Here is a 20,843-nt window from a genome sequence, read left to right on the forward strand (position 1 = left end):
TTTGTCCCGCTAGATAAGTCTTGCCCTTCAATAGCTGCCAATTATGGGGGCACTGGGTCAGGGCACCACCCTTACAATCATAATGCAAAGCAGGAAAAAGCCATTGTATACCATGTGAAACTGCACAGAACCTCCTGCAGTGCAACATGCGTTTGTCCCACTGGCTAGGTCTCTGGCTAGGTAGTAGTTTAAGGGGTGAACCAGAATATATCTGACGCTCACTGTGTAAAAGTATTAACTGTATCTCTCATACCAGACAAACAGAGTCCTCCTTTTATCCACATTTAAACTGAAAGCAGTGCTTTTGTGTCTTGTTTGATCTACAATATTATCAATTCGGCGTGTTGTGCGAGTGACGGAGCGCTGCTTCAAGTTAGTTAGCTGGAGGCAGGATTCAGTGTTGCAGCATTATTTTTATTCACCCAAATAAATACACACAAACCAAACACAGCACTAAGATATGCTGGCCACTTTTCAGTGGCTTAAGCTAGAGTTTTCAGTTTCTGTCTCGAGCTTTTCAGCTTTTTCAGTCTCTACTGCTGCTCGTCCCTCTCTCGCTCTGCTCCCTCTCAGCTCATTTAATTTTTGAGCATCAGAGCTGAGAGGGAACGAGAGCTCACCACTCTGCCTCATCCATTACCACCCCCAGCTGGCAGCTCAGCCGCCTGGGTCGAACATAGTGGCCTCGCTGCATAATAGGGGGCAGGGCTCGGGCATGATGCTCAGGACTCGCTCCTTGCTTTGGTGCCTCTCATGGTCCTCCTAGCTCCCGCCGTCACTCCTGTGACTCGTGTCTGTCTGGGGAGCTCAGGCTTTGCGCTCCGTCCCTTCCACACTTGCGGCTCTCTTCCCAGCGTCCTCGCTGAGGTGCGTCACCGCTGAGTGTTTGGGCCTCGCCTTTCTGCCGGCTCTCTTGGCCGTCATCGTCGGGGCCCGGGGGGTGGGCGCATGCCACAGCCTGGAAAGAGCTTTCTCTTGCTTTCCAGTGCCGCTACCTCGGTTTACTTTCATTTAAACCAGGGCTGTAACTCACGTTAACCCACTGAATTCTTTCACTTTCATTGCTCAGGAACGCACTAATACTAAAATATGACTGAGCTCTGTAATACAGTGTTGGAGTTGTGTGGTGCGGACGTGATTTAACACTGCTAAAGCTTGTTAGGATGTAAGGAAAGAGGTGAGTTCACTGTAGGTCAGTACTGTTACTCTACTTATCACTCAGACTTGGTCACAGGAGAACAGATCGCTGGGCACTGCACTGAAACAGGGAATATATAAGTCCACGTTTCTGCCGTTGCTAAAATATATTGCGACCCATTTTTTTTACTCGTAAATTGATCAAAAATTATCATAATCATTTTATCACCCAGCCCTAATTGAAACACTTTTTTTGCCCAGCAGTTGGTGTCCTATGCAATAATGCAACTAAGCTTAGGTGAAGGCTAGTGTGAAGCCAACACCACATCTTTTTAAACTGCTGCTTACACAAACTCACTGGACAGCTCAACATGCTTAGAGAAGAACACTGAAAATTCTAATTCTATAACTTCAAAAATTCAACTCTATAACTTCACGAAACAGACACCCACACTGACTAATATCACGCTAATATCATGGTGCTGGCAGGACCTATTCTACCCACCCAAAGAGAGCCAGCTATACTCTCTTGGACTCCTGGCCATGGATGGCTGTGGCATTCCCAGAGATTGAATCCATAATCTTAATGAATGAAGGCCAATGCTAGGACATATGGTGGACCATCAGAGCATTCTAGGCCTTTAGAGAAGGCCTAGTAATTTCTGGGAAGTAAAAAAAAACATGCCTCTAATTTAGTTAATAAAACCATGCATATATTTAAACTCTGCCAATATGACAGTACTACTCGTGTTTCATTAAGTTTTGGAAGAAAAACAAAAGGGTTAAATTTTAGAAATGTCTAGGTGAAATTGATCAAAGATTATTTGTTTTTGTCAGTGGTATCTTGGTAGATGTTGCCCACGTCTTTGATATAGCTAAGCTCTCTCCTATCCACCTCATTTTTCACAAGATTGTGGTATTTCAAGATTATAGCCAACACATCTGGTCGGGAAACAGAAGCATTGTTCATGACTGTTTTAGCCAAGCCATGGAAAATATGATCATTTGTAAGTTATCATTATTTGTCATTTTATTGTTAAGCGTTTCTGAAGCGTGTTTGGGAGATTGTGCTGTTTTTGGCTGGCATGACAGCCAAGTAAATCTGAAACTATAGCAATAATGTGGATGTTATGAGAAGGTTGATTGCCAATTGAACACAGATTGCTGCTGGCGGACTCCATTTAACTTGTTTACACCTCCATTCTTTGTAACTGGAACCAGGCTGAGTAAGTTAGGAGAAAGCTAACAGGCTAATGCTTGGATAATGAAAGACAAATTTCGAGTTCAAGCCTTAAGAAAAAGACTTACTTTAAAACTGAAACACAAAAAGTACAAGGTATAATTCTTACTTGCCTGTTATGAGCTCAAAATGTCTTGATTTAAACTGGAGCTGACATCAAAATCAACACAATGCTGAGCTAACCCTGCTAGCTTGATGCTAATATAACATATGAGAAACTTTATCTTAGTACTGGCTTTAAAAAAAGCAAAATAAACAGATTTTACATAAAGCATTGTTTTTTGTTTCATGCCTGTACTTAAAAGATGTGAACAAAATTAAAAAGCTGGAATGAAATGATTTTATTAAGATAAGTAAATGTTGGCTCTAAACAGAATCTTCGGACTAAAGTGTTTCATGTATGTTTAGGTTTCTGGACAGATTGATTATAAACAATGGCACAAAAGCATTTGAGCATCCCAATACTAAAGATTATTTACATGTTTTCCCCACATTTATATGATGTTAGGATGTCATCATCATTAAACAAAAATGCCCAGTTAATGTTTTGCACAGTTCTGTCCTCATAGATGTTACAGAGGCCTTATAAAGGAGGAGACCAGTCACTGGTTGAAATATTTGAATGGGAAAACTTGTTATACTCAACGTGGAGTCTGGCTGTGGAGAACATCCAACCCTTCCAAGAAAAGGGCCGATCGGCTTCCTCATTACGTCGCATCATTGTGGAGATCTGCACAAACGCAGTAGCCAGAGCATCCCAAAACTGAGAGCATACCAAACACTACAAATTACTCATGAGGTTCAAATATACTTTTTGACTTTCAGTTTCGACAATTTTAGTTTCTCCCCATTTAAAGAGGTAAGACTCTGGTCTTGTATGTCTGGAAATAACTGCCCGGCAGCGTTTTAAAGATGGCAACAAACAGTCTTTCTTATAAGGACTTTGGTTCAGACTTCAAGAGCCTAAGAGAAGGACTAACGCATTAGATTACCCATCAGCATAATCATGAAGAGGAATCAACCAATCGTGTTTTGATTTACAATGGATGGGAGGAATTTCATGAGAAAATCATCACTGTAGGCCTGGAAGTTCTAGATATGCCACTCACTATGAATATGAGCAGCAGCCTAATTGAAAGATTATTAAAAACCGAAAAGAGCAGCAGCAGCTCTATACCACTGCTACACTGCTAATATGTCACCAGCAAATAAAACATGTCTTTTAGAAGCTTCAAATATCTGTATTTAATCTATAGCTACACAATAGAGGTTGACGCAGCATTAGAAATGCAGCCCTCCAGTTTATTTCAGTTAGGACACTGCGTCAGCTCTGTCTGACTAAAAATGAATCTAACTGATGCACCGTTTAAAGTGGAACAGACATTTTGAATAAGAAACTAACTTTAGCCTCATCAAAAAGTGTTTATGTGAATCGCTGCTGGAATTCTGTAGCAGATGTTGTGGTAAGTTTTGCCACTTGGGAGATGTGGTAGAAGCCACTTTGCTGCTTGAAATTAGTCTGTATTTCTGTCCATTTTTTAAAAATAACAGTATGCTATACAGAAACCACAGAGCCCTATTTGAGACTAGATAACACCTTCATGAGATCTGGGTAATGTGTAATAATATAGGCATAACGTAGTATGCAAGTTGTGCACATTACATATTTTGTTAATGTTCTAAAAATGAAAACATGTGAAACTTCTAAACACACTTCTTTACATTTTAAAGCAATATTACTGTTTATTTGCTGAATTTATGACTGGGAAAATTGAAACATAAAATGCAGCCTGTCCATAAGTTATGGCACGTTTTATATGTTATGCTTTATTTTTTCCAAAAAGATAAACTCAAATTGTGCATAATATTTAGCCATATTTTAGTGTGCTCCCTATAATATAGATGGGGTTAACTCATTTTACTCATACTTAGACCATCAAAAAAACATGATTTGATCTGGAGAGTGCACAATGCAAACTGATGTACATACTCTTCCATTACCCATTAGCTACTTTAGCCTCGGCATTCAAATGTAAAAGAAGTCACTGGACAAATTATGAGTGGGCAATTGTGAATATTTCTAATTACTTTTTACATTAGCATTTATTAAAATTCAATATTAATAGGAAATTGTAGTGCCTTTTCTTTTCATACTGAGCTAGCTGAGCATTTTTGCTTAGTTAATACATGGGCTTGATGATGGTAGGCATGAAACATGATATTATTGTTTTTTTTTTGTCATTTGACCAGGAGTGTTCACACTTTTGCATTCTACTGTATAAGTAAAGAGTTTACATTTACAAATATGTATGTGATATAACTGTTTTGTTCACACTAATATCAATGACAAATAATAGCACAGAGACTAATATAGCAATTAATTTAATGAGCTGCATTGTTTTATTTATGTGGCTTCTCTTTGGTTCAGTGTTGCTCTCTAGTATAGTTTCAGTGTAGTTTTTATTGCTTGTGAGACCTGTTTCGTCCCTTGTACTACTAAAACTGTCCACATACCAATCCCCAATGGATTGTTTCTGCAAAAATACTGTTCCTGCTGGTACAAGTAACCTGCTTAAGTTAAGCCAAAAAGCATCTGTCAGAAAAAAAGGTGGTGGTAAAACATCATTTTCTTGCAGCGACACAAAGTAAAGGCAATGTTTTTGCTTGCTCCCTACTGAGATCAATACTAATGATTTATTGTGCATCTCTCTCGCTCTTTCTCTCCTTCTCTTGGTCTCGATTTCTCATGCACTTGCAGCTTGCTGCATTTTCACACATACAGACTCTGAGTCACATGCAGGATTAGATGCACGTTCACACACAGCCTTGTGTTTTCACACTCTTACACATTCACCATCCTGCATACACCCTCGTTGCTGGGGGGTCTATGTAGTGCTGCACTCAGCAGACTTTCGACATGGTAAATAATTCACTCTCATTCACCAACACTGAGTGCTGAGCTGTCTGCTGGACTGCTTAACTAACACTGGCCTGGAATAACCTGGCCTATTAGCCATTTACTTACATACATATACTATATACACACATATGTTCATTAAAATAGGATTCTGTATAATTCAGTAATTGAGATGTAAACAGACTCATTCAGACTGGATTGATGTGACATGGTTCATTTCAGAAACTTACTGGCTCAGATTTCTTTAGTGGCGTTGATAGGAACCAGGAGTCTCAATGTCTGCAATACAAATATGGATCACTCTACTGAACTGGTTCAAAGTCAGAGTTCAAATCACCTTTTGGACTTTTAACTGACTTGGACTTTAGAAGACAAACAAATGAATTGAACATGCATATTTTGTCACTACCAAAACAATCATAAAACTACCAAAACTTGCCCAATGTTTCAGTATGACTGTTTACAGTGCTGGAGATAGGAACCAACTAACATTGTCACCGTCGTGACAATGTTAGTTGGTTCCTATCTCCAGCACTGTAAACGATAAGTAAATACGTTTCTTTAGTATGGAGCATTTTGCATCAAAATTGTTACTTCTTAATGGTTGAATTATACAGATCAGTATCTCATTGGACTATGTATATATATATATATATATATATATATATATATATATATATATTTTTTTTTTTTTTTTTTTTTTTTAACTTGGCCTGATCGAGAAACATCCCTAGAGCACATAGCCTTGTCATTTTTATTTAAAGCAGCACTATGTAAAGATTTTTTGTTAACATTGGAAGAAGTTGCATTACTAAGTCAGGAGAAGAAAACACAATAACGTATGGTTATAATAATAATAATAATAATAATAAAAAATTAAAAATCAGAGGCGTCAGGCCAGATTTTGCGAGAGTTTTTCAGACTGTGCAAGACTAGTCTATACATATTAACATTACAATGCACAGGTTCAAAATAAGGTCCATCTCGCTGTTTAGGTCTCAAGTACAAATCCAACATTATTTTAATGAAGATTTGTTGACAATACCAGATAATTCACGTACACCTTTTAAGGCAAAGATCCTTCACAGTTTTGACTGAGTTCTCTTTGCATACTCTTTCTTCTTTTTATCATCAGATTCATCCTCTTGAGGAAGAGGTTCGAAACACAGCTGACATTGTGAAATGTTCTTTCTCATGTTGTGTGCAATTACACCTTTCCACCAGAGAGGTCTCCAAATCTCAAGAACTTCTATAGTGTAGCTTTAGTATAACTCTGCAAGTATTTTAATTCTACTCTTATTCTGTGGTTAAGTTTTGGTTGGAAACAACAGGGCTAAATTTGTGAAATACCCAACAGATTTTTTTGTTGTTATTGTAGTATCTACAGTTGTATGCAAATGCAGACAACTGACCTGTTTTCTAAGTGAAAAATTATTCTTTAAAAGTCTGAAACATGTAACTTTTGTAAGAAAACACTTTCCAAAACTAGGGCAGTTTTTTTGTAGATAAGCTTGGCTTTTCACTGTTTTTTCTACAAAGTGAGGACATTTTTATAAATGTACAAAAACAAAAACACATGCACATGCTCATGTCTTCAGCAGCAGACAATACAGGCTGGTGATTGGAGTGCTGACTTAATGGTGGATAAAACCTGCACACAAAGTGGCTGCTTTAGCTCCCGGCTATCCTGCAGCCAGTGCAGAATAGTGTGAATAATGCCATGTCATATAAGCCTACACGTAAAGACACAGACATCCATATTCTCTCTCTCTCTCTCTCTCTCTCTCTCTTTCTTTCTTTGTCTCCATCCATCTATATCTATTGCTGTATCTCTGCAATGCACAGTATGTGTGTGACACACTGTTTACAATCATAACATACGCTTTCTCTCTCTCTCTCTCTCTCTCTCTCTCTCTCTCTGTCTCTCTTGGAGCACCTATTTGTTTGTTTACCAGTTTAGTATTCATGTATTCATACTGTATGTGTATTTATTTGGCAGCTGCCTCAGGGTGTGTGTGTGTGTGTGTGTGTGTGTGTGTGTGTGTGTGTGTGTGTGTGTGTGTGTGTGGCTTGCTTGAAATCACCCCCCTCTTGATTTGTGGAGGGCTTTCTTTGATTTGTAGACTGCTATTACACACCTATTAGTAAGAGGCCTTGCTTCAGTATGTTTTCCTGTCAAGCAATGCTCTGAATACTGAAATATATCCTCAGAAAGATACAGAAAGCTGTTTGGAGATTTTAGTACAATTGTCTCAACCTCACTGCATGAAAATAGTCCCAATTCAAACTCTCATTACACTCATTTAAGCACATATTAGTTTCTTAAGGTTTGTTAGTAGTTCTTATGTAAACACAATGATAACTACTACTACTACTACTTCTAATAATAATAATAATAATAATAATAGTAATAATGATGATGATGGTGATGATAATAATAATAATGTAATTATTATTATCATCGGTAGTAATAAAAAATAAACTTGTTGACCTATGTAGCATTTTTTTCTACCTGAACATGAAAATTGAAAAATATTTGTTTAAAATAGTTTAATATTTAGTTAGTAAATCTAAAGTACTGCCTTAGTACTGGAGACACATGAAATACAAATAAGCAACTTTATATACTGCAAATTGAATTGTGCGAGACCTAAAATTTTAGTTAACAAAAAGGTTAATACAATCTGTATCTTATGTTCAGTAACTTTATTAGCTGATGTTGGAATTTAAGTTAGCAATAACTAACTTCTAACTTAAGTTAGGAAATCTTTTTTTCACAGTGACGTTTTTGGACACAGAAATTAAAGTGGTTTCAGGGGTTCCCAAGTACTGTAAGCACTGTCTAAGCATTAACCCACTTGTCAGAAGAATGTGTGCTCAACCCCCAGTGATGCCACAGCTATCCTGAACTAGTCCAGAACTAGACCAGAAAATGCCTGTTGGCATTTTGTGATAGGAAGAGCAGTGTTAAAAATATGGGTTAGAATTTTAATAGGAGTTTTAATTAAACTAAGTATGAGTGGGGTCAACTCTAGTGTCCTCATATTGAGTAAACTCACAAGACGCAGTGTAATAAGTTAAGCTGACATTTTTTACAGGACATCAGGCGGAAGGCAGGACACACCCTGGACAGGTTAATATAAACACATACAATGTTATTCAATATTTTATTGTAGGATACTTTTAACAGTAGGATTAAATGGGACTTTATTGTGAAAGCACTGGTGATCCTGCTAATGCAAATGCAAGTTAATTATTGGCTAAATGAGTATTAATTCTAGATTTCAGTATAGTAATTTTATAAATTCCATCCATTTCTTAATTCTGACATGCTGTATCTATAGCTGTGTCCTAAATGAGTCCACAATGGCAGATTTAACTTACACTCAATCTAAACTACAGTAATTGCTAAATTTGTTATGGCTAAATTACAACCTTTCCCCCTTGCATTTTTTTTTTTTGCATTAAACAACATAAGCACCAGCCTCAGTGCTCTAATAATCTTGTAAATGCCTTGGTAAATGTTTAAATAGCATGTTTCAGTTTTTTCCAAAATGTTAAGTTCAGCAAATAAACAGTAATTGTGCCTTAAGATATGCAGAAGTATGTTGCATATAGGGAATGTGTATTTATTTTAACCTAAAAAAATCCATAAAAAATGTCATTTGACCAAAGATTCCAAAGTTTTGCAGAAGACTGGATGCGCTCTGCAGGCTGGTAATTTGAGACCCCTACTTTAGCACTATCATGCACACTCATATAACAGACACATACAAATACACACACATGCGCATAAACACAGCCTGTCACTTCTGTTGATTCACACGTTGCCTCATTTGCATTTTCTCATGAGCCAGGCTACAAACACAGTCTTGCGCAGTGCCAGCCTGAAAAAATTTTGCCCATCCAAGAATAAACACTGTTACCATTAAATATTAAAGTGATGATTAAAGTATGACAAACATTGGTAAATTTTCCCTTTGCACTAAACATAGTAGATCAGCCATGACATGCTTGGTGTCTAATGCTTGCTTCTGTAGTTTTGTGCTGGAGCTATGAGTCTAAAGTGCCTAATAGAAGTTTGTATATCATGAATTTGCATCATGTAATGCCTTTTTCTGACCCTAACATAATGTTCTCTAAAAAGTGAATAAATGTACAGAGAAAATTCAGGCTTCAAGAGGCCCGTTACTGCTGTTTTTAACTATGTGGCCTACTTTCATCCATTATAGGCAATATTCAATAGGTCATACTAATTCAGAAACCACATAAGCAAGTCTATTTACCTTTTTCACCGAGAAAAGCTCTTCTTTTTAGCTAAGCTTTAGTAGCATTCCATCGCTTTTGCCCCAAACAACTACAGTAGATGGAATATGACACTGCACATACATAGCACAAGGCTCAAACACCAACCTATAAAATACACTGGAAAAAAATAGAAATGCAATCATTTTCTGGTGAAAATGTTTTACCGGTGTTGTAGTATTTACGTCCAGTGTCAGAGTTGAATACTATATGAACCACTGAGGGTTTTTGTCTGAAACACTGCAGACAGGTATACTGGTGCTGCAAAAAGGGAGCCAAACCAGAAGTGTTGTATTTATATTTTTGTTCATTATATTTTAGTTTTTGTGCATTTCCAAGTGCCACAAATGGTGGTAGGAAGAAGTGGATTCAAGCAAGTCAAAGCTCTTAAATTTATGCACAATTAAATAGATGTAGGAGAATCACAAAGCATACATACTACAAAACATGGAGCATTCTAGGTCTAGTAGGACATATATAAAAGAGGAAGTGTCTAGTGAATGAAGGTTCTGTGCTCATAAATGAATAAATAGGTGCATTCATACTTTTTTAAACAACCTTTGCAAAAAAAGTAGCTTAGCAATAAAAAATTGATAGTCAAAAAATGTGAGTACAATAAAGTGAGGTAAAAAAGATATTAAACTGAGAGGATAAGGCATGAGAATTAAGACTTTCTGCTCTCTTATTCTGGACAAACTTTATGCAAATGAGCTGAGTGGTGACCATTTAGACTGTTCATATGCAGACTTAGGTTGGCCTATAACTCTGCATAAGTTTTCTTTCTTTGAATCTCAACCTGCATGTTTGAGTGTTGCACCTGCAAACCAACCAACAGTTTCACTTAAACAGTGCAGGGCTACTGCAGATTATGGAAATATAAAACACATAAACTCAACTTTAAAACACATGAGTTTTGGGTCTTTACTACCCTCAAATTATTATAAAGTTCATAAAGTTTTTATTATTATTATTATTATTTTTGGTAACACTTTCTATGAATGTCACATTTGTAAGCATCTATAAACACATTTCTAACATGTTATAATGCATTCATAAGACATTAACATGGTTATAAATATTTATAAAAATGAATAACATTGATTTGCACATTATAGCCATGTTTATTATACATTATGAATTGCTAATATAATGCATTATAAGTAGGGTTATTAATGTGTTGTACTGTCAGTGCCAAAGAAGTCAGTCCCAGCGTGGAGAGCATATAGGGTAAAGACAAATACAATTTTTATACCCTGGGATTTATAATATTTCATTTCTCAATACAGCTGGTTCTGTTAGAGCTGCATCTTCAGGGCTTCAGTCCTGAATATTCAGATGCCCTAGACAGGCTGTCCAGCCTAGAGTCATTGCTACAATGTACTTTTCTTAACCAGCACTCTCACTTTCAATGTTTCATCACATCACAGTAAGCCAAGCACCCATGAGCCCCACCACTGAACCCCCTCTAACATCACACTGAGCATGAAGTTACTGTGGAGTGAAGGCCTGGAGAGGGAGATGTGAGATAGTACAGCACTGTCATTGTAATTTGTTCCCTCACTGGTTCAGTAATGCTAATTTCTGATAGCATTCTATTGGACATGCAGTGTTAAGTTAGTGTTAAGCTAGCGGTGGTGTACATTGACTTTCTCACATTGGGTAAACTTACTGCAGCATTAGTTTAAAATCTCACATTGCGCTTTGTTCTATTTTTTATTGTTTCAGTAAATTCATCAGTAAAGACTTGAAGCTTGACTTGAAACTTGAAGCTTCCCTTTAAAACAATAGGAGGCTTTAGTACAGTATGCTTCACTTAGCTCAGAGCAGACTAATACAACTTACAAGCTCTTATAATTTGTTATGAACAGTACTTATAAAGCACTATGTTAACAATTCATAATGCATAATAAGTATGGCAATAATGTGTAATGCATTTTTAGAAATATTTATAGCCATGTTTATAATGCCTTATGAATGCATTATAACATGTGAATGTGTTTATAGATGCTTACAAACATGGCATTCATAAAAAGTGTTACCATTTTTTTTAACAACAGTAGTATTGAAATCAAGGGGGTGCTGCAGACAAGTGGATCTATACTTTTAATAGCCTAAACCATTTTTTATTGTTCTAAAAGACACTTCTGGTTTACTTGAAGCATATTAATAACATATTAGCATTTATTTTACCTTGTAGCAGTTTAACATGGATTTAACCCTTTAGTTTCCATTTAAAATCTTACAATGGACTAATAGTGGTACTGCAATATGTGCAGAGTTTAAATACAAATATGATTCTGTTGAATTAAATCTTAAATAAAAGTTACAGACATTTTTTTTTAGATCTCAGAAATCGTTAGACCTTCTGTGAAAGCTTGTAAGGCCCTGAGAGTTCCTCTCTGGATATAGCAGTGATCATTTGAGGCATACGGTGGTAATAATGTCACAGTGCAACGGTCCTTGATAATGAACCTCTAATAAGAGCCCCATCACTTTCCCATCATGTACAGATGGTCAAACATTTTACTTTCATCCAACAATACATTGAGCCCCTGTGTGCAAATATCATTATAGTGCTAGCAATTTATTAGTTGCCTAATATTTGGACAAAATTGAATAGTACAGCACAAGTGCTGCCATAAAGTGCAGGAAATTATGAGAAAGTGAGAGGAAAAGAGCTAATTTGCCCAATATAACATTTTTATTTTATTTTATTTTTTTTTTAAAGGAGCATGCTTATTTGATCCAAACATCTGGAACTGTTAAAGCGTCAACAAGGAGAATGCCACCTTACTCAGCTGATTCTGATGCTGAGCAATGCATATCCTGCATTGTTTAGAGTGAAATTGTGTGAGAATGTTGATAATGGACTTTTTTGTTAAGAGCCCACAAACGTTTTGAAATGCCACTGATAAAATTTTATAAACTCACTTACAGGAAAGGTTTACTGAAAAAATCTAATTTGCAAAATTGACCTCCTTATCCCAAAATGTTTCAGTCAGCCAAAGACATTTATTGTCTAAATTTTCCTCCTTTAGTTTTGTACTAGAGCTGTGAGGCTAACATAGCTAACATGTAATGGAAGTCTATGTCACCTAAAATCTTTCTTGGTTTTTGGTTATGTGGACTTTGGTTAAACCACATTTTTAGATATTTAAATTTCAATCGAAAGGCCATTAGCTATTTTTTTCAGCTTTTCAGTTACTCAGTTATTTTAGACAGAAAAGGATAATTTATCAGAATATTTCACCAAAGCCTCAACAACTAAAAATAAAATGTATTTATCTTCCTCCTTCTGTAGGCTTGCTTTTAATGAATCTGCAGGGATGTTTTTCCACACCTCCAAAATTTAGTTTTAGAAATTGGTTGCATTCTGCTTCTAAATAATTCCAGATATTTTGAGATCCAGGCTCTGAAGTGGGCCATTGTTGCATCTGAAGTCCATTGTTCTGAGAGCTTCTTTCTTTGATTTGCAGATTATTTTTTCTCTTTGCTTTATTGTCTTTTCTCCGTAATGGCATCTCGACAGTTACACATCCGTTAACACCGATAGCACTGAACTGTCTTCTCGCAGTGGAAGAATGGACAGAAACACCTGTGGATTTTTTCAGTTGTAAAGCCACTTGATGAAAGCTTTACAGACTGTTTAGCTGATGGTGAGGGTTTTGGTGGTCTACCAGGTCTTGCATGGTTATTAAGAATCCCATTTTCTCTGTAACTTCAATTTTCTGAGCTTCAGATCTAGAAATTCCTGTTTTTTTAACTTCTTGCTTTTGACTCTCCCTTTCCTTATGCAAATGGAGTACTTCATATGTAATATGCAATATCTTACATCTAATCACCTCAGACATAACTTGTACCTAAAGCTCCTTTAAAAAAACAAAAAAAACAACGAAAACCAACACATTTGCATATACCTGCCCACTGTCTACAGCACTGACACTGAAGCTATGAGGAATATTTTAGTTTGGACTGAGGCCAATCAGAGCAAAGGTCATTTACATATATTAGTCTATAAGGCACAGAAAGAAAAACAGCCTGTTTAATTGTGTTATAGGAAGGCTGGAAAATGTTTATATAAGAATGAATTATGACTGTTTTTGTACATAAATGCACACCAGAGTTATGAGTGGACCTCAAGGAGACAAAGAAAATGAAAGGTAAACGTCGGCTATGGGCCACTTGATGGCCATTTTATCTGGAAATTAAATAAATGAAGGGTGGTCTCTGCTTTTTGCAAATTGCTGTATATTAGCCCTGTACCTCCAGTGCAAAACTAAATGAGTCAGGCACAAAATATGTCTTGATTGAGGGACTAAATATGGATAAGAGGGGAAAATTGTGCACATTTGATTTTGCGGTGAAGCATTCTTTGAAATAATAGGGAGCTTTTAATGTCAATCACATGGGTCTAATGAAGCAGGTCTAATTCTCCTCAGTGTCTGTATTTTTGCCATGTGAGGTTATACTGTTGAATCACAAATGCACTGTGGGCATCATTAACGTCTCTGGATTTGTGCCTTAGCCTAAGCCCACAGTATCCCACACACAGCTGCTGCCATTCATGCTCTACAACACACACACACACACACACACACACACATGTGGGACTGTCACATTTCTCGGCAGCTCCTTATCATGAAGTGTGCTCAATTCAGTATGACATCAGTTCATCCATTCAAAATTAATTCAAATTATTCCTCCGAGTCACTGAATCTGGTTATCTCTATTCCTTTAATTTATTACCGTAAAATTACATTCCAGAGATCTCATCACGTAAGGATTTCATCTCCTGTTCAGAGCAACAGACTAAAAGCGATGGGAAGGATATCATGATATCTCCGTCTTTTGTTTCTTTTCCTTTTGAAAGTGCAGCTGAACACTTACTAAAAGTCCCAGATCATTTCATTTTATATTTTATGCTGGCAGATAGTCAAAGGGTGCCACTGTGACTTTATTAGGTTAGATACTGAACATGTTTAAAATGAGCTTGATCAGATTTAGGACTACAGTCACTGCATGAAAATGTCAGAGATTTTCCAGTAACAGTTTGGCAAAAAAATCAAGTTTACACAATTTTCTCATTAGCCCAGATAGCATCTGCCAAGATACACTGTATGCTTGGATGTATCCAGACACCTATTCTGATGAGGGAATTCAGCTACTTTCACGTGCATCTATTGCTAAGACAAGTCAAGTTTATTTTTATGGGTCATTTCACTAAATTGGTCCATTTTGGACTTTTAACTGACTTTAACTTTAGACTAAAATCCTGTTGCTTTGAATGACCTCATATCTTAGTTATGTTTATTTTATTAAAACAAAATGATTGAACATTCAATTTTATGACTACCAAAACAATAATAACACTACTGAAATCTAACCAAATGTTTCAGTAGTGATGTTTCAGTAGTGACAACTTTCTCATTTTGAGCAGAACTCAGAAACGCTGTCACGGATTCTCCCTATGTCCCTCTGAGTGTCTGTTTCTTCCCCTCTGTTGTAGCCATGTGCCATTGTTTTCTAGTGCCATGTGTTTTTGTTGCTGTTCTGTGTCTCCTCCCTGGTCCTGCCCCCTTGATATCTGCTCCACCTGTCTGTGCTCCACCCCTCATTAGTTCCAGGTGTTTATCATTTTTCCTCAGTGCATTTATACCCCTGTGTTTGTTCAGTCTTTGTCTTGCATTGTGGATGTTACCTTGTCTTGTGTTTTCTTGCATCTTATAGTTTGTTTTTGTTGTGGACATGTCTTTTTTTCCAATCCTCTGTTATTTTGGATTATAATTTCAATAAAAGCAACCTGCATTTGCATCCCGCCTCCATGCCTCAGCCGTTACAAACGCTAACCAGTATTTGACTAGCAAACACAGCTTTTAACAGTTGTATGCACATAAACACAAAACACAAAACATTTACCTAATTACAGAAAATATGTGTTTCAGTGGTGATAATTCTTAATATTACACAGTGATTTTCAGACTTTGGGACACATTTAATTCAAAACAATGGTACCAAACTGCTCACCATGTGGCTATGAGGGACAGAGATGCAGTCTTACTTCCTGCTATAAAACACAGGAGTGTGGCTAAAATAAGGCCCCATCTATAGTCTAAAACTCTTTGCATTTTGGTGACATGCAAATGCGGGACAGCAGTTTTTAGTAAATAATAAATAAAGTAAATAAGCAATAAACTTTTTTTGCTGTAGTTGCTGCAGTTTGAACTAATTTGGTAGAATGATCCATATAGCATATTTCATAACTATAACATAAAATGTAATAGAAATGAAAATGGACATACAGTATCTCACAAAAGTGAGTATACCCCTCACATATCTGCAAATACTTTATTATATCTTTTCATGGGACAACACTATAGAAATTAAACTTGGAAGTAACTTAAAGTGTACAGCTTGTGTAGCAGTGTAGACTTACTGTCCTCTGAAAATAACTCAACACACAGCCATTAATGTCTAAATAGCTGGCAACATGAGTGAGTACACCTCACAGTGAACATGTCCAAATTGTGCCCGATTGTGATATTGTCCCTCCCTGGTGTCATGTGACTCGTTAGAGTTACAAGGTTTAAGGTGTGAATGGGGAGCAGGGCTGTTAAATTTGGTGTTTTGGGTACAATTCATTCATACTGGCCACTGGATATTCAACATGGCACATCATGGCAAAGAACTCTCAGAGGATATGAGAAATAGAATTGTTTCTCTCTACAAAGATGGCCTAGGCTATAAGAAAATTGCTTATACACTGTAACTGAGCTATAGCATAGTGGCCAATGTCTTACAGCAATTTTCCAGGACAGGTTCCTCTCAGAACAGGCCTTGCCAGGGTCGACCAAAAAAGTTGAGTCTATGTGTTCAGCATCATATCCAATGGTTGGCTTCAAAAAATAGATGCATGAGTGCTGCCAGCATTGCTGCAGAGGTTCAAGAAGTGGGAGGGCAGCCTGTCGGTGCTCAGACCATACGCTGCACAGTGCATCAACTCAATCTGCATGGCCATCGTTGTACCAGAAGGGAGCCTCTTCTGAAGCTGACGCACAAGAAAGCCCACAAACAGTTTGCTGAAGACAAGCAGCCCAAGAACATGGATTACTGGAACCATGTCCTGTGGTCTGACGAGACCAAGATAAACTTCTTTGGCTCAGATGGTGTCCAGCGTGTGTGGTGGCACCCTGGTGAGGAGTACCAAGACAACTGTCTCTTGCCTACAGTCAAGCATGGTGGTGGTAGCATCATGATCTGGAGCTGCATCCGTGCTGCTGGCACTGGGGAGCTGCGGTTCATTGAGGAAAACATGAATTCCAACATGTACTGTGACATTCTGAAGCAGAGCATGATCCCTTCCCTTCGGAAACTGCTGTGTTCTTTTGGTGCTGGTTACACTGTTGCAGAAGCATTCTGTATGAGCTGCAGCTGTTTAATGGTCTTAATGGAGAATTCCAAGTAAGAGACCATTACAGTAGTCCACCCTCCTGGTGATAAAAGCATGGATGAGCTGTTCTAGGTCTTGTTGGGACACCAAACATTTGATTCTGGCTGTATATTTTAAGATAACAGAAGGCTGGCGAAGGTGAGATCTGAGTCTATTAGAATTCCAAGATTTCGACTTGCACTGATTAAAAAGTCTGTTCTCTTTCTTCTTGCCAAGCACAATTATTTCTGTTTTGTCTTCATTTAACCTCTTAAATAGAAGGGTCTGCTGATGGGCTCAAAGTTTTATCACACATTTCTATAACCTAAGAAAAGCTCACGTAGTTTGCACTGAAGTCCCTGTAGTTACTGAAATATAGACCTTAAAATGTAATAAGTCTTGAATTTTAAGGGGTTAATTCAAGAAAATAATCATCTAATAAAAGAGCCAGTTATATATGTGTATCATCTGCATCTAATAAGGTTATCAGTGTTGTTGTTCTGTAGGGTTTTTGACAAAGCGGATAAACAGATTGAACAAAAGGGATCTGAGAACTGATCCCTGGGGAACTCTGCATGTCATAGCCACCCTGTCAGGTTTCAAGTAACTCTGGCCTTCTTTATAAGAACTAATTAAGGACTGTTCCAGAAAGTCCAACCCAGTTTTACAACCTGTCTATAGCATTCAGTGATCTACAGTATCAAATGCAGCATTACGAGCTAGCAATCCCAGAACTCTTACTTTACTAGAGTCAATATTTCGTATATATATCATTTGAAACCATTAAAGGTACAATTTTAGTACCGTAGCAGGGTGAGACACCTGATTAATATTTGTGAGAATAGCCATTTAAATTTGGAAAATGCTTATGTGTTCAATTGTGCACACACAGCTTGTATAATCTTCATAAAAACATTGCCCATAGAATGGGAACTCCTCTGGAGTGGCCTCAAATAAACCAAGGATCACTGTGCCTGATGCCAAACATCAAAGAGAGGGTTATAAAGCCTCCAAGCAGTGAGCTGTGAAACAGTAGAAATGTCTTCTTTAGAGTGATGGAGCATCATCTAGTACCTCTGGGATGAGTTAGATTGAAATATGTGATCTAGAACTAATCATCCAGCATCATAACCTGACCTCACTAATACCCTTGTGGCTGAATGCAATAAAATCTTCAGTGCAATGTTTGAAAATCTATCTTTAAGTAAATCCAACATTTCAGTTTTGAGTAATACATAGAAATAACCAGTCTGGTTAAATAGAACTTACTCAGTTTAGTGTGATTTACTTGAATTCATTAACTACATATTAGATCAAGTACAACTGCATCACGTATCTTAGAATCTACTTAACACAGTTAATTTTTAAGTAAAAACATTTTATTTTTTTAGTGTAGTGTAAAGCTTTTCTAGAACAGAAGAGACTGTTCATGCAGCAAAAGGGGACAAACTCCCTGTTAATATCCTTGATGAAACCATGGATGAGTGGATGTCTACAAACTATTGGACATATTATTGATGCCTCATTAGTTTTGCACTGGGGATGTTATTTATAAAAGTGGACAAGAGTACAGATAAAATCCAGGTTTCAAGATGGCTACTAGCTGTGCAGTGTACTTATGTATTATGTTATGCTGTGTCAGAAATTAGGTAAGATGGTTTGCAGTTTGAAGCAAGTGTCTGATGCAGTTTGAATGATGGTAAATGATCAGGTGTATGCTTTTGTTTGCATGACGCTGTTGATGAGGAGGAAATCGTGCACTGTGACAGCACTTTTCTTTTTAGCAAATCATCCAGCCATCCAACCCAGTGTTTTTATTTAATGACGTCCCCTGACTCTGCCATGTGACTGGTACACTGGCTGACAGTTTCCTTTCAGGCACTAAGCTAATTTTGCATGTGTATGCTAACTGATTAAATGTGTTCTCTTGACTTTACTCAAATCCTAGCTAAGTGTTCAGAAATCATAGAGGAGAGAAGAGTGTAATATGCAGAATTGGAGATTGTCATGCACAGCGGTTTCACTCTGATCCCTGCAAATCTGCACAACTGAACTTGACTTAAAACATAAACACAACTTGAATTCTGCTCTATCTATCTAGATAGATAGATAGATAGATAGATAGATAGATAGATAGATAGATAGATAGATAGATAGATAGATAGATAGATAGATAGATAGATAGCAGTTCCTTGACTTTAATAACTGAGTGAACCTCCATTGGCAGCAATCACCAAGTGCTTGCTTCCTGTAGTTGTACATCAAACTTTCACATTCAAGAAGCTCTTGCATGCTTACATGTACACACCATAGTTTCATCTACATACTGATCCGTTCTGTTTTTAACTATTTTGCACTATAAAATTATTTTACATTTGTCTTAATTATCTATTAGTAAATACATATCACTATTGTCAGAGGAGAACCTCGTATGTCCAAAATGATAACTTTACAGGAAAAGGAAAAACCTACTTTAGCTTCAATGTAAGTCAATCAAACCAGAACAAATGGCCCAAAACGAAAAAAAGTCTTTTTCGATTGACTTACATTAAAGGGCAATGAAAGGGCAACAGACACTTTTAAATGGTCAAAAACTGAAAAACGCCAAAAATGGAGACGATATATTAAGATTAAGAGACCTTGTTAGTCCCACAATGGAGAAATTTCACCTCCGCATTTAACTCAGTGAAACAACACATACACCCTAGTAAGCAAACACACTAGGGTGAAGTGAGCACACTTACCCAGGGCGGTGGGCAGCCCTATCCGCAGCATACGGGGAGCAGTTGGGGGTTAGGTGCCTTGCTCAAGGACGCCTCAGTCATGTACTTTCGTATCTAAGGATCAAACCAGCAACCATCGAGTCACAGGGCCAGTTCCCTAACCTCCAGCCCATGACTGCCCCATATATTTATGGATCTATGGAGATTACACAAGCTCTATGCGCAGTAGTGTTTGCCTGTGTCAGCAATGGATGCACAGTGACTCTGGAGGTGTCCGGATACTTGTGGATATAGACAGACAGATATAGTCAATTGAATAGTTAGACAGAGAGAGAGGGAGGCAGAGATAAAGACAGAGAGAATGCTTTTACAAATGCAGTCAGTAGGATGTCAGGCTGAGTGACATCATCCTGAACCAGAGCCTAAATGAGGATATTATTAGACTTTATCAGCTGCATCAGAATGCAGGGCATGTAGCACAAGGGTGGGCCATCAGTATGCAGCACACACACTGTACCGCTGAATCATCCGCATGCAACGTAACACACGGGAAGTTTATAAGGATGTATGATGGGTAGAGGCATGGGTATCTCTTTTTTTCTCTCTCTGCATATTTAACAGCAAAAAGAGAGAGACAGAGGCTGTGGAGAACAGTGAACACTCACACAGCCTAATTAAGGCAGCCGACATCGCTGGCAGCCTGAGCAGCTGTCTGAAAGGGGCTTATGAGGGGAAGTGTTCTGCACCATTATCACAATACCTATGACTCACTGTTCTGCAACATGTGTCCTATTTTTAAACTGCTTTGAATTTAAAACTCTCCTTTGGTCTCTATACAGCAAAATGAAGTACATACAGGACAGCCATAAAGGGCCAATGCAAGGGGGTGCTGGGGTAGGCGTTATCTTCCTTCCAGATCTTGCCTCTGTCCATCCCCAAGTACAACCCCAATTCCAATGAAGTTGGGATGTTGTGTAAAACATAAATAAAAACAGTATACGATGATTTGCAAATCCTTTTCAACCTATATTCAATTGAATACACTACAAAGACAGGACATTTAATGTTCAAATGGATAAACTTTATTGTTTTTTG

General features: G+C 37.5%; 1 protein-coding gene across 1 annotated transcript in view; it reads left to right on the forward strand.

Annotated features, from left to right (window-relative positions):
• Positions 1 to 20,843, forward strand: part of abcg4a (ATP-binding cassette, sub-family G (WHITE), member 4a) — a 55,396-nt gene that overhangs the window by 15,709 nt on the left and 18,844 nt on the right. The window lies entirely within an intron of this gene.

The sequence above is a fragment of the Pygocentrus nattereri genome, chromosome 23 (assembly GCF_015220715.1).
Source record: "Pygocentrus nattereri isolate fPygNat1 chromosome 23, fPygNat1.pri, whole genome shotgun sequence".
In the NCBI taxonomy this organism is placed as follows: Eukaryota; Metazoa; Chordata; class Actinopteri; order Characiformes; family Serrasalmidae; genus Pygocentrus; species Pygocentrus nattereri.